Consider the following 11,286-nt stretch of genomic DNA (forward strand, 5'->3'; position numbering starts at 1 on the left):
TAGTGTTAGAGTGTGCCCCCTTTTTGTTACAAACCAAGAACTCCTTGGAAGGTATTCCTTATGTGTGATGTACTTAATGAGGTTAACTCTTCACACTTGCAAGTGGCACAGGAATTAGAAATATTTCTTCAGTGCAAATATGCTGAAGCTTGTGGTTAAGAATAGAGGCCTCCGAAAACTTGCAAAGAGCTCTTCATTCTTCGTGGAGCGGACTCCAGCTAGGAAATCTCTGTCAATTCTTTTCAACCCTAATTTCTGTTATTTTCACTTATCTTTTCATATCTTTTCTAATTTTAGACATGTTTTCAAGATTTTTTCTTAAACCTTAAATCCCTGTTGATGAGACCCCTTTAAGAACAGATTTATATATTCCCATATCTTTAAAGATTTGAAAGCTCAGAAATACATATATTTTTAAGGAAAGCCTTGAGTACTTCCAAAATGGTTTAGCTTCCAAGAGAAAAGAATCATTGCATTAAATCATGGAGTCGTTTCATTTATGTGGATCCAGAGAACACTGATGACGAAAAAAGGTTAACACGGTCATATAAAGGAAACTCATTCTTGTCATAATCGCTGAAAAAACGAATATTTTATGATCGTTAGGTTGGTCATTCCTCTTCAGTGTAGTTTTATCCTATCAAGAGAAATCCTCCAGTGTGTGTGTTCACTGTCAGACCAGCCAGAATGTGGAGCATATACTGGTGGATTGTCAGTTTGATCATTGTACGTTGTGCAGACACCATTTGAATGGCAAAGATATGACTGAAATTTTAAATGATAACTGTGACGTATTAAGCTTAATGGCTTTTAAAGGATATAAATCTGTATAATCTGATATAGATTTTTCTCTTTTATGTAGCTATTAAGATTTCATGTTATATGTTTTACTAGCTGACCAATCCGGCGCTGCCAGGGAAAACTGAATGACAACTGGTAAACTCACTCTCTCTCTCTCTCTCTCTCTCTCTCTCTCTCTCTCTCTCTCTCTCTCTCTCTCTCTCTCTCCTGACATTTTATATTTCACCTCTGCTCATCCCCCATTCCTATTGGGGCTTAACTTGGACTTAAAGGTCATCGGTAGTGTTACTATTCATCTCAGCAACTCGAGAACTATGGATTAGACACTAATGTCTGTCGTTTTTGACATTTTATTTTTCACCCCTCCCTGGGGCTGAACTTGGATTGAAAGGGCGCCAGGAGTGTCACCATTCATCTCAGCGACCTCGAAAACTATGGATTAGACACTAATATCTGTCGTTTTCAGTTATTCTTACATGTCACCCCCTTCCCACCCCACCCCCTTTGGTGTCAGTGATGCCTTACCCCCCACACTATTCTTTTCCAAATAGTAAGTCATATGTACAGTATACCAAAATTAGGTATGATAAGTTTGCAGAGTTTATTTAGTTACTAAGTCTAGGAGCAGAACCAGCCCATTTCAGGGAAGCCCTTCCGACCCCCTTCCTCTTTGGTGCCCTTTGGTGCTAGTGATGTCTTACCCCCACAGTACTCTTTTCTAGATAGTAAGTCATATTTATACCAAGTTTGGTTGAAATCCCTCAATTCGTTTCAGAGCTATGCTGGAACATACACACATACACACACACATTCAGTACGTACATACATTTATATAATATATATGGATTTGTTTTGATTTTAACTATATGCATGCATGATTGTTACTAAGTTGGTTTGAGTGTCTTTATTGGAGTGTATAAGTCTGTGTAAATGTATTTATTGGAATGTATTAATCTGCGTTGGCACGTGTGCGTATGATCGTATACAGGTTTTTTTTTTAATAGTAAGTTTCATCCTTAATATTTTTTCCAGCGCTTAATGACAACTTAGATCCTAGCGCTTGGTCTTTGGCCTAAATTTTATATCCAGTCTAATAAAAGGACCGTTAGGGCAGCGTCTAGCCTTGTAACGGAGTAAAATTTATTGTTTCAGCAGCGTAAGATTGTTTAGATATCAACTGATATGTTGCCCCGCTAGCGAAGAATATACAATCATTTAAAATTGCTTTAATGACATGAGGTGAGAGATTATGCACTGAACTGCAACGTTCCACGGAACTGAGAGCTAAGATATTGCACTGAACTGAGAAATTTAGAACGAACTGGCGGCTACTGCACTCACCTGATAACCCTCACAATGATCTGAAACCTTTGCCAGAACTAAGAAACAACAGTGAATGAAGTACTGTTACATTGGACCTGTTAACACCAAGCACTGATCCAAGGGAAAAGAAAAAGATAATATTAAAGCCGCTCCACAGAATCCTCAGCTTAAACGACGAAAAAAAAAAAAAAAAAAAATACACCCAGCGCTACCCGTGAACTGTGTAGTCGAGAACCCGTTCACCGCAGTTTGACTGAGTAAGTATTGACAATAAACCGAGGACTAATTCAAATGAAGCTTAACCACGAACTATATAAATTTAGAACGAGTCAGACTGAGCCGTGAACTCTAAAATTAAAACAGTTCAAAGTATTCCTTTATTTGATAAAGGTTGTGAAACTATTTTAATTGGCATCATTAATATTTTACCCGTGGTATTGAGTTGTTTTTGGAGAAAGAGAGAGAGAGAGAGATTTCTCATTTATTGATTAATCGCCTTGAACGAAGTTTGATCGTGTAGTTATAATCTTATTTATATAATTTGCATCAGCAACTTTGGTGATGTTCGAATTGCAGAGGATTTCTTCACCGTATTATAATGGATTTGATGTAAGTCTTAAACAAACTTTCATGATTATATCAGTGACGAACGACGTCGCAAAATATTCTTGCAGAAATGTCGCATTTAATTTTAACATCGAAGAAGAAATGTCACTCGGAACTTGAACGTAAGTGTATAAATGTCACACAGAATATAAACATTGTCTTAGCAAACCAATGAGACCTTATATTAATCGAAAAGCCGGTATGAAATATTATGTGTAAATTCTTGGACTGAAATTTGAATATTGTGTATTGGATACAGTCAGCCTCAGCTAGACTATTTGGAAAGTAACGTTTGATGTGTGGGTGATGCCTTTTTTTTATTTACTTACATCATATTTATAGTATGAAATAAGGACTAAAGTTATTTAACTTATTGGTTATGTATTTGCTGTGGTAATTCTCTTGACCTTACAACTTCACTCAGTGTTTACAGTGTATTGGTAAAATTGCACGTACACTTGGTATTTGTGGATTTTCTCTTGTATTGTTTCTTATTTTTGAAATTTTACCCGTTAACATGACGATGCACCGGACAGTGGTGATACAAACAGCCAGGAAATCAGAAGAAGGGAAGAAAAGTTGCAAGTCATCAGGGATTATGAAATTAAAATCCAACATTTGGGTCAGGCAGAGGGAAGTACAGTACAGTCGAGTGGTGGAATACCTTGAGCCACGTTCGAGAAATTACAAAGTTACAGGACTTGCCAATTTTATAAACGGTAAACTGTCTTTGATTGCTGAATTTTTTTTTTTTGGAGACACAGAGAGAGAGAGAGAGAGAGAGAGAGAGAGAGAGAGAGAGAGAGAGAGAGAGAGAGAGAGAGAGGTAAGTATACAAGGATGGAAGCAAAAAGACATAAGATGAATCATACTTTTGCTAATATAGTATCAGAAGCATTTTAAGACTGATGAGAACACCGTACATAATTTAAATCATAAGCTATTTATGGTTGAAATGAAACTAATTCTAAAAAGGGACATATCAGAAGGAAGCGAAATGTCATATCGAAAACTTGTACCTAAAAGAAAAGAAGAATTATTGTATTAGGAAATGAAAACGAAGGAGCAAGGGTACAGTTGTGGTAGATGAAGATATGAAGGCATTATAAGGCCCTATACGCTACAAAAAATGAATAAGTGACACACTCAAAGTAATAGATGGTACGTGGTCAAAAAGATGAATCGTTTAATATAGGGGTTAAACAAATTTTGACAATTGTACTATTCAATTTAGGTAGCAGATATTAGGTATTAGATTTATTTTTACTGCTTATACATAAAAAATGGTGTTACTGACCTTAGGAGAAATGAACGGTTTCCAACTCGGGTAAAAAAGGCTGATGATAGATGTAACATTAACAGATCATGCCTCTTTAATGTGCACCAAAGTAGGGTTTACAGGAATTATCATTGTATTAGGAAAGCTGAAAAGTATGATGTGAGGAGCGGAGTAAAAGCTGATGAAAGGTGCAGAGAAGAGGGCTTTTTCTGGATGGAGAAATGAGAAGAGCAGATGTTCAAAATGATCATGTATTTTGTGGTAATGGAGAAAAAGGATTGATTTTGCTTAAGATAAAAATTAACTGGACTTCATTTCAAAAGATGATGATAGATTGATCAGAATTGCGATTTTGATTATTGTCCCATGTCCATTGTAGAAGGAGATATAAAAGATTTGCATGTAAATGTGAGCAAGAAAGTAAAAAAGAAGTTGAACAGGTTCACTTGAGGTGCAAGTGTAGCTGTATTTGAAAGAATGGGAGAGTAGGTAGTTTGCGGTGAACATTGGAACAAGAAACTGATGTCCGTCTATCTATCCAAAGGCTCTGCTGCTGAAGAGGTGATTATAGGACCTAAGGAACAGGGATCCTAGATGGCTGGTATCCGTCTATTGAAGGATGAACAGGTTGGTTCAGATTAAAATAAGATCGGAATGAGGAGGAAATCGTACGAAAATAACAGTTGATCTCCACCCTCATTGCCAGACCCTTTCTTCTACGGGGTGCACTAGTGATAGAAAATATCTAAAAGATCTAAACATTACATGAAAGTTATGACCTGCAGAAGTCTAATAGCGTTGGTGCATCCGTAATTTGGTCGGCAAACTAAATAACACCATCACAATTTATAACACAGTTGTTAAATCAGTCTTCTATCCTTGTTATAAAATTGTAAGAACTTTTTCTTATTAACTTCATAATAGCAACTCGTACTTAGGTTCAAGTATTGTCATTGTACATTACATATTGACATCTGCAATGCTAAATATACATGATATGAAGGGTTATTTCCATCATTGCTGTTATGTATAATTACCATTGCATATGCCAATATCTGATACACAGTGACAAGACTTGAACCTAAGTAGAGTGGCTATTATGAAGCACAAGAAGTAAGAGAAAGTACCTGTGAGGTCATAATATCAAGAACGGATGGCTGATTTGACATCCGTGTTATAAACTGTGATGACGTTATTTGGTTAGCGGACCAAATTATGGATGCACTGTCGTTATCAGACTCCTCCAAGTCTTAAATTTCATCTCTTGTTTAGATATTACGTACTATAATAATTATTGATATTGGATTCTTTCGTGCGTTGAAATTCTTAGTAATTAATATTGGTCGTAATCAAGTGAAAAAGGGTGCAATGTCACTTCCTTTTCGCTGCTTTCTCTCAAGACTTGGAAAAAGCGTTGGGAATTTCCTTTGATCCTGTCATGTGACTGCTGTTGTCAACACCACCCGGCTAATTATTCCTCTCTCTCTTGGTTGCTTATATAAAATAGTGTAATGTGTGTGGTTTTGTTATTCACAGGAGACGTAAACCCACATTTAGGCACCAGGTAGTTCATGATAGAGTTCTTATCTAAACTACAACGACTCTTGGTAGGTTTAACAAATAATCTCTTGTGCTCAGGGTGCTTTGAATCGCAATTAAGGTCCTTAGATAAGAGTGTTCCTCTCTCGTCTCCGTTGTAAATTAGTGCTCATATTCGGCGGTACTTCATGTGGAAGAGTATGGATGCAGACTCATTCTGGTTCAGGGGGCCAATGCCTCGCCTGAATACGGAAGGCATAAATATCCCTAGCCTCGGTTTCATCAGGTCCTTTTTTTTTTTTTATACGAGTAAGCAACATGCCCTTTGTGATGCTTGCGTCATATTACGTATCACAATGTTTAAACGATTAAACAAAATTTATCCGCTAAGACGATAACTGAGATTCACAGTCCGTGCACTGCAGATTTTGTTGTCCCCAGTAGAAAAAAGATGAATAATTTCTACAAATTAATATTCATTTCATTATTAATTTGTAGAAATTATTCACCATTTTCAGCGTGGATGACCTTAGGAATTATTCACCATTTTCATCGTGGATGACCTGAGGAATTACGACGCCAGTTTGAAGAAGTATACCAGTCAACCAATTGTGTGTTACGAGGGCGAGGCTCGTCGAGACTTCCCATGACGTCAGCGATCCCCAGGTATAACATTTTGTTTGTTCGTCTTTCAGGGAGGTCAAGGCATCTGATCACATTGGCAGCTCGATGGTTATTCCCCTGAGTTGGCTTGTCGTTGTTGCTGTACCATTTACTTGGGGGAAGCTATGTGCATCAGAATGCTGTCAGGAAATTCCCTGTCATTACACGTCTGCAAAAGATGCCATCTCGAATGTTGGCCCTGTTATCGTGCAGTAAGTGGGTCTTTATTTCCTCCAGAACAATTGACGTTATTGTTATATTCGGGAAGTAACGATGATGGTTTAGATGGCCTTTTATTAAGGCTGCATTTCAAACGTTACCTCGATTCTTATCTGGCATGTCATACGTTTTAATGGTGCTGGCGTTTTGTGGGAACCGTCTGTGTGCGTGCTTGGAAAAGCTTCCCCCTCAGACCAAATGATGCCTAGAAATTGAGCCTCTGAACAGATCGTATGGTACTGAAGAGATTATGTACTTATTTACTCTGCTCTTTATTCATTCATTTTTATGGTAATTGATGATTTTTACATAAATTTTGATTAGTGGTGTGAATTTGTTTCATGCATTTCCTGTGAATGGTAATTTACCGTGTTTTGTGCACCCTTTTATCTGAGATTTTTCTGTTAGCGTTCGTGTGTATACGGGTGTGTGTGTTGTTGGGGGGGGAGCGTTATTAAACCGAGCGAGCAAATCCAAATTTAAAGAGAGAGAGAGAGAGAGAGAGAGAGAGAGAGAGAGAGAGAGAGAGAGAGAGAGAGAGAGCCAGTAGTCAGAGGGTTTCCTTTAAAAATATAATTGAAGATATTTTTTTTAGCAAGGATTATTGATTTTGTTCCTTTTGACCCTCTTGCCGTGCATATGAAGTTTTTCACAGTTTCCTCCCATGTAAATACAATTGGAGAATGTTTATCCCTTACAGTCTCATTTATTGTTTTTTTTTTTTTTTGTTCCTTAAAGTCCCTTCCGCAAGCAATGTTGTTCCCCAAGAATTTGTATTATTTTAAGTTGTTATTAATGCCAGTTTTTTTATTCCTTTATTTCTAATTCTTAAGTAATTTGTCGTGTTTTTTAGTTACCGAATGGTAGGTGACATATATTTCATAGCAGTTAAAAGATCTTATATTATCTTTTTCTTCTGATGGTGATAGTTTTGTTTTTACTCATTTAATCATAAGTTTGCTCGATAAACACTAGTTTTAAGTTTATGTTTTCCGAGTACGACGTTAATTGCTTTTGTGTAAGTATTCTGTTTGGTTGTGATTGTAATTATGTTGGTGAAAAGAATGAATTTCGTAGAGTTTTGTTTCAGGTTATCTACTTAATTATTATTAATTTTACTATAATCTTAATTATTTATTTCATATATTTGACCAATTTATTGGTATATAAATCATTAGGGTTTAGTTTTTGTAATTCGTTTGTATCTTTAAGGTAATTTTTCTGATGGTTTACCTTCCGTGGTAGTGTAAGACTGGATTTTGTTTTCTACGTTTTTACTAGATTTTTTTATAAATCTTATGTGTCCCTAATTGACGGGTTCTCTGATAATAAACGGTGATAACCTTTAGATTGTTATATTAATAGGTCAGTTTAGTCCTGCTTAGTTTGGTCAGCGGTCAAACCTCAGTGCATTTTTCTGGAAGACTTATGCGCAAGGTTTATTCCCTCTCTGTTATACGTGCTTTATTGACATGGCTGAGATTCCAAGGCAGTTCTTGTAGTTAGTGCCTTTGGCTGTGGCTGGATGAATAGTAGTCGATGTCATACAAAAGTGCTCCTACAGAGCGAATGTGAATTTGTCTTCCCGTATTTTTATTTTAATGCTTTTCCATCATGCTGATTATTGGTGTTCCTGCGCTGCTCTGTGTATTCATCTCGTAACGATTTTCGCATGCCAAATTTTTCTGGGCCATCTTTTGCAGCGACTGCGGATCCTAGTTTTGCTGCAAGGTGTTTAGAAGCTGAGAGCTTGTTAGTCCCTATCGTTAGGGACATTGAAGGGGTCGTTTAGGTTTGGAAACGTTGAGGGAGGAAGGGGGGCAAGGGAGAGATGTTTGCTCAGCAGGTGGGGATCCGAAGTGGCAGTGTCGGGGCCATGGGAGGTCATTTGGTCGAACTGAATGTCGGCCTCTTTTTCGGGTTAGGGGAAGTCATTCCTTCTCCTCCCCCTCCCCCCTCCATGGCGGTACTAGTACCCCTCTTTTGATACCCTCCTCTTTCTTTTCCTTAGTCTTCTTCTTTCTCCTCCTCCTCCTCCTCCTCTCTTACCTCCCGAAGGCTCTCTCCTCCTCCTCCTCCTCCTCCTCCTCCTCCTCCTCCTCCTCCTCCTCCTCCTCCTCCTCCTCCTCCTCCTCCCTCCTCCTTCCCCTGGCACCTAATCTTCCCACACATCTCTCTGAATCGATCGCTTCCTACTGTGTGGATGCGTGCGTGCGTGCATGTGTGCGTGAGTGCTTCACGGCCCACCTCTTCCTGTCGCTTCTTCTTCGTCGTCTTCTTCTTCTTCTTCTTCTTCTTCTTCTTCTTCTTCTTCTTCTTCTTCAATTTTGTTTTGTTTCTCTACACAGTGCTTTTATCATTTTTATTTTAAGTCTCCCTTTATGAAATATGCTTCCCCTCTTTCTTTTGTGCATCTCAGATCAGCACAAGAACACCAGCATGTATTGTTGCATTCACCATAATTGAATAATTACCAATCGTATTAGTCCACTCTAAGGTTTACGAATTGCAGTGTTTTTGTACATTCGTATGGTCTTTGGTTTTGGAAGTACTTTTCGGTCGCCTTGCATCTCCTTACGGTTTTACTTTTCCTGTGTTTCATGGTAGGAGGGCCTTACATCTAATTCTATGACAGAATACCTCTGGAATTAAAACGGAGCAAGAGACTAAGGAAATACGAAAAATGGGGCGGGGTCAGAGCTCCATACTTGGAGATGAGGAAGATGAAAGAATAATCAGATTGATCGAGGCTGAGATTCACAATTTCCCCTCGATTGATGAGGGAGATTGAAACCTGAGGCGCATCTCCCAGGTGGAGCAGTTTCTTCGTGTTTCTTACAAAATCACGAGGTGAAGGCTGTATGGAATTAGTGCAGAAAAGCAGAGAGCACCAACCTTACGACAAAGTGGAAGTGAATAAGAAGAATATGGTTGTGAAGAATGGAGGACAGGCTCTGATTCCACTCTGTCGAAAAGGACAGTACACCTGACAAGGACCGGGGCCGCTTCTCAGAGGTATATTACTTTTCAGTTTAATGTAACAGAAAACCATCGAGATGGCTGTTTATCTGTCCGTCTGCACTTTTTGGCTCCACCCTCAGATCTTAAAAACTACCGAGGCTTGAGGGCTGCAAATTGGTATGTTGATCATCCACCCTCCAGTCATCAAACATACCAGATTGCAGCCCTCTAGCCTCAGTAGTTTTTTTATTTTAAGGTTAACGTTAGCCATGATCGTGACTCTGGCACCTCTATAGGTGCCAACGACACAGACCACCACCGGGCCGTGGCTGAGAGTTTCATACAGCATTATGCGCTGTACAGAAAACTCGATTGCGCCGGAGAAACTTGGGCGCATTTTTTGCTTGTTACTTTCATGGCCAAGGTGTGTCGAGTTCAATTTCTAAATCATTGAGAGTTACGAGAAGCTAATGAGCAGTCAGGTACAGAGATAAATTGGACATTTTTGCTCGGAAGTGGTGAACTGCATCTAGTTTTGGCTGCCTGAGTCCATGATACTATCTATATCTTCATTAGATCAGATCCACATTATTAGCCCATAGAGGAGTAAGTGACACTGAGAGGGAACTTCAGGGAAAGGTTTGAAAGAGAAAAATGTCACGTCGAAGCATTCGCATGTTCCCATATGAGAAGGAAAGGTATCGAAAGGAGGCCATTGATCAAGCGAACAGATGCCTTCACGGAGGAATACCAGTGAAAATTGGGAAGATGATAGACGTAGTATTTTTTAATTATCACTGAAATAGAATAAAAGTTAAGTATACTTTAGTCAATTTAACCAGACCACTGAGCTGATTAACAGCTCTCCTAGGGCTGGCCCGAAGGATTAGACTTATGTTACGTGGCTAAGAGGAGTCGGGTAAGAATCTAGACGTCGTTTTAAAGAGAAAAGGAATAGTCAGACGTTAGTGGCTTGGAAATTGTCCATACAACTAACTAAGTGATCTTCAGATCTATATCGATGAATTTTTGGAAGATTGTGGGATCATAGGTACTGCAAAAAGTGACCATTAGGCATAGACTCAAGGATTTTGTTTACTGTGGCACAAGTAAAAGCAGTTTGAGTGCAGACACAAAGCAGTCACTTAAGGATTCTGTCGTTTGAACTTTGGGGAAGGCTTTTTGATAGGCACCTTCAATGATATGAAACAGGGGTAGACCAAGATGGAAAGATAAGGACTAGCAGCAGTTCGTAAATATTTAATTTGAATAAGAAACAAGTAGGAAATGCGCCAAGTTTCTTTTTTTCTGTACATCGTACAATCAAGGCCACCGAAAACATATATCTTTCGGTGGTCTTCGTATAAAACTGTATGAGCCGCGGCCCATGCAACTTTAACCACGGCTCGATGGTGGCATACCCTATACCGTTGCCAGACGCACGATTATGGGTAACTTTGAATTTAAATAAAACAAAAACTACTGGGGCTAGAGGGCTGCAATTTGGTATGTTTGACGATTGGAGGGTGAATGATCAACATGCCAGTTTGCAGCCCTCTCGCCTCAGTAGTTTTTCAGATTTGAGGGCGGACAGAAACAGAGCGGGCGGACAGACAAAGCCATCTCAACAGTTTGCTTTTACAGAAAAGTAAAGGGACTACCAAAAAATATTAGCAGCAGGAACTAGGAGGCATTCTGTAATGATGAGGCTGTATCACTTGTGGTCATTCCATCCCAAGGAGAGAGATAAATTCCACACCCGTCATCAACTTTGGTTTGGTGATTCACGTGCGAAGGAAAATCACCGACTTAACCGCAAGGGTCCTTATCGAGAAATTTCGTAACCTAGATGTTGGAGCTTAGGTTCTGTACTTATTCGTTTACAGTCATGCAAG

The sequence above is a fragment of the Macrobrachium rosenbergii genome, chromosome 29 (assembly GCF_040412425.1).
Source record: "Macrobrachium rosenbergii isolate ZJJX-2024 chromosome 29, ASM4041242v1, whole genome shotgun sequence".
Taxonomy (NCBI): Eukaryota; Metazoa; Arthropoda; class Malacostraca; order Decapoda; family Palaemonidae; genus Macrobrachium; species Macrobrachium rosenbergii.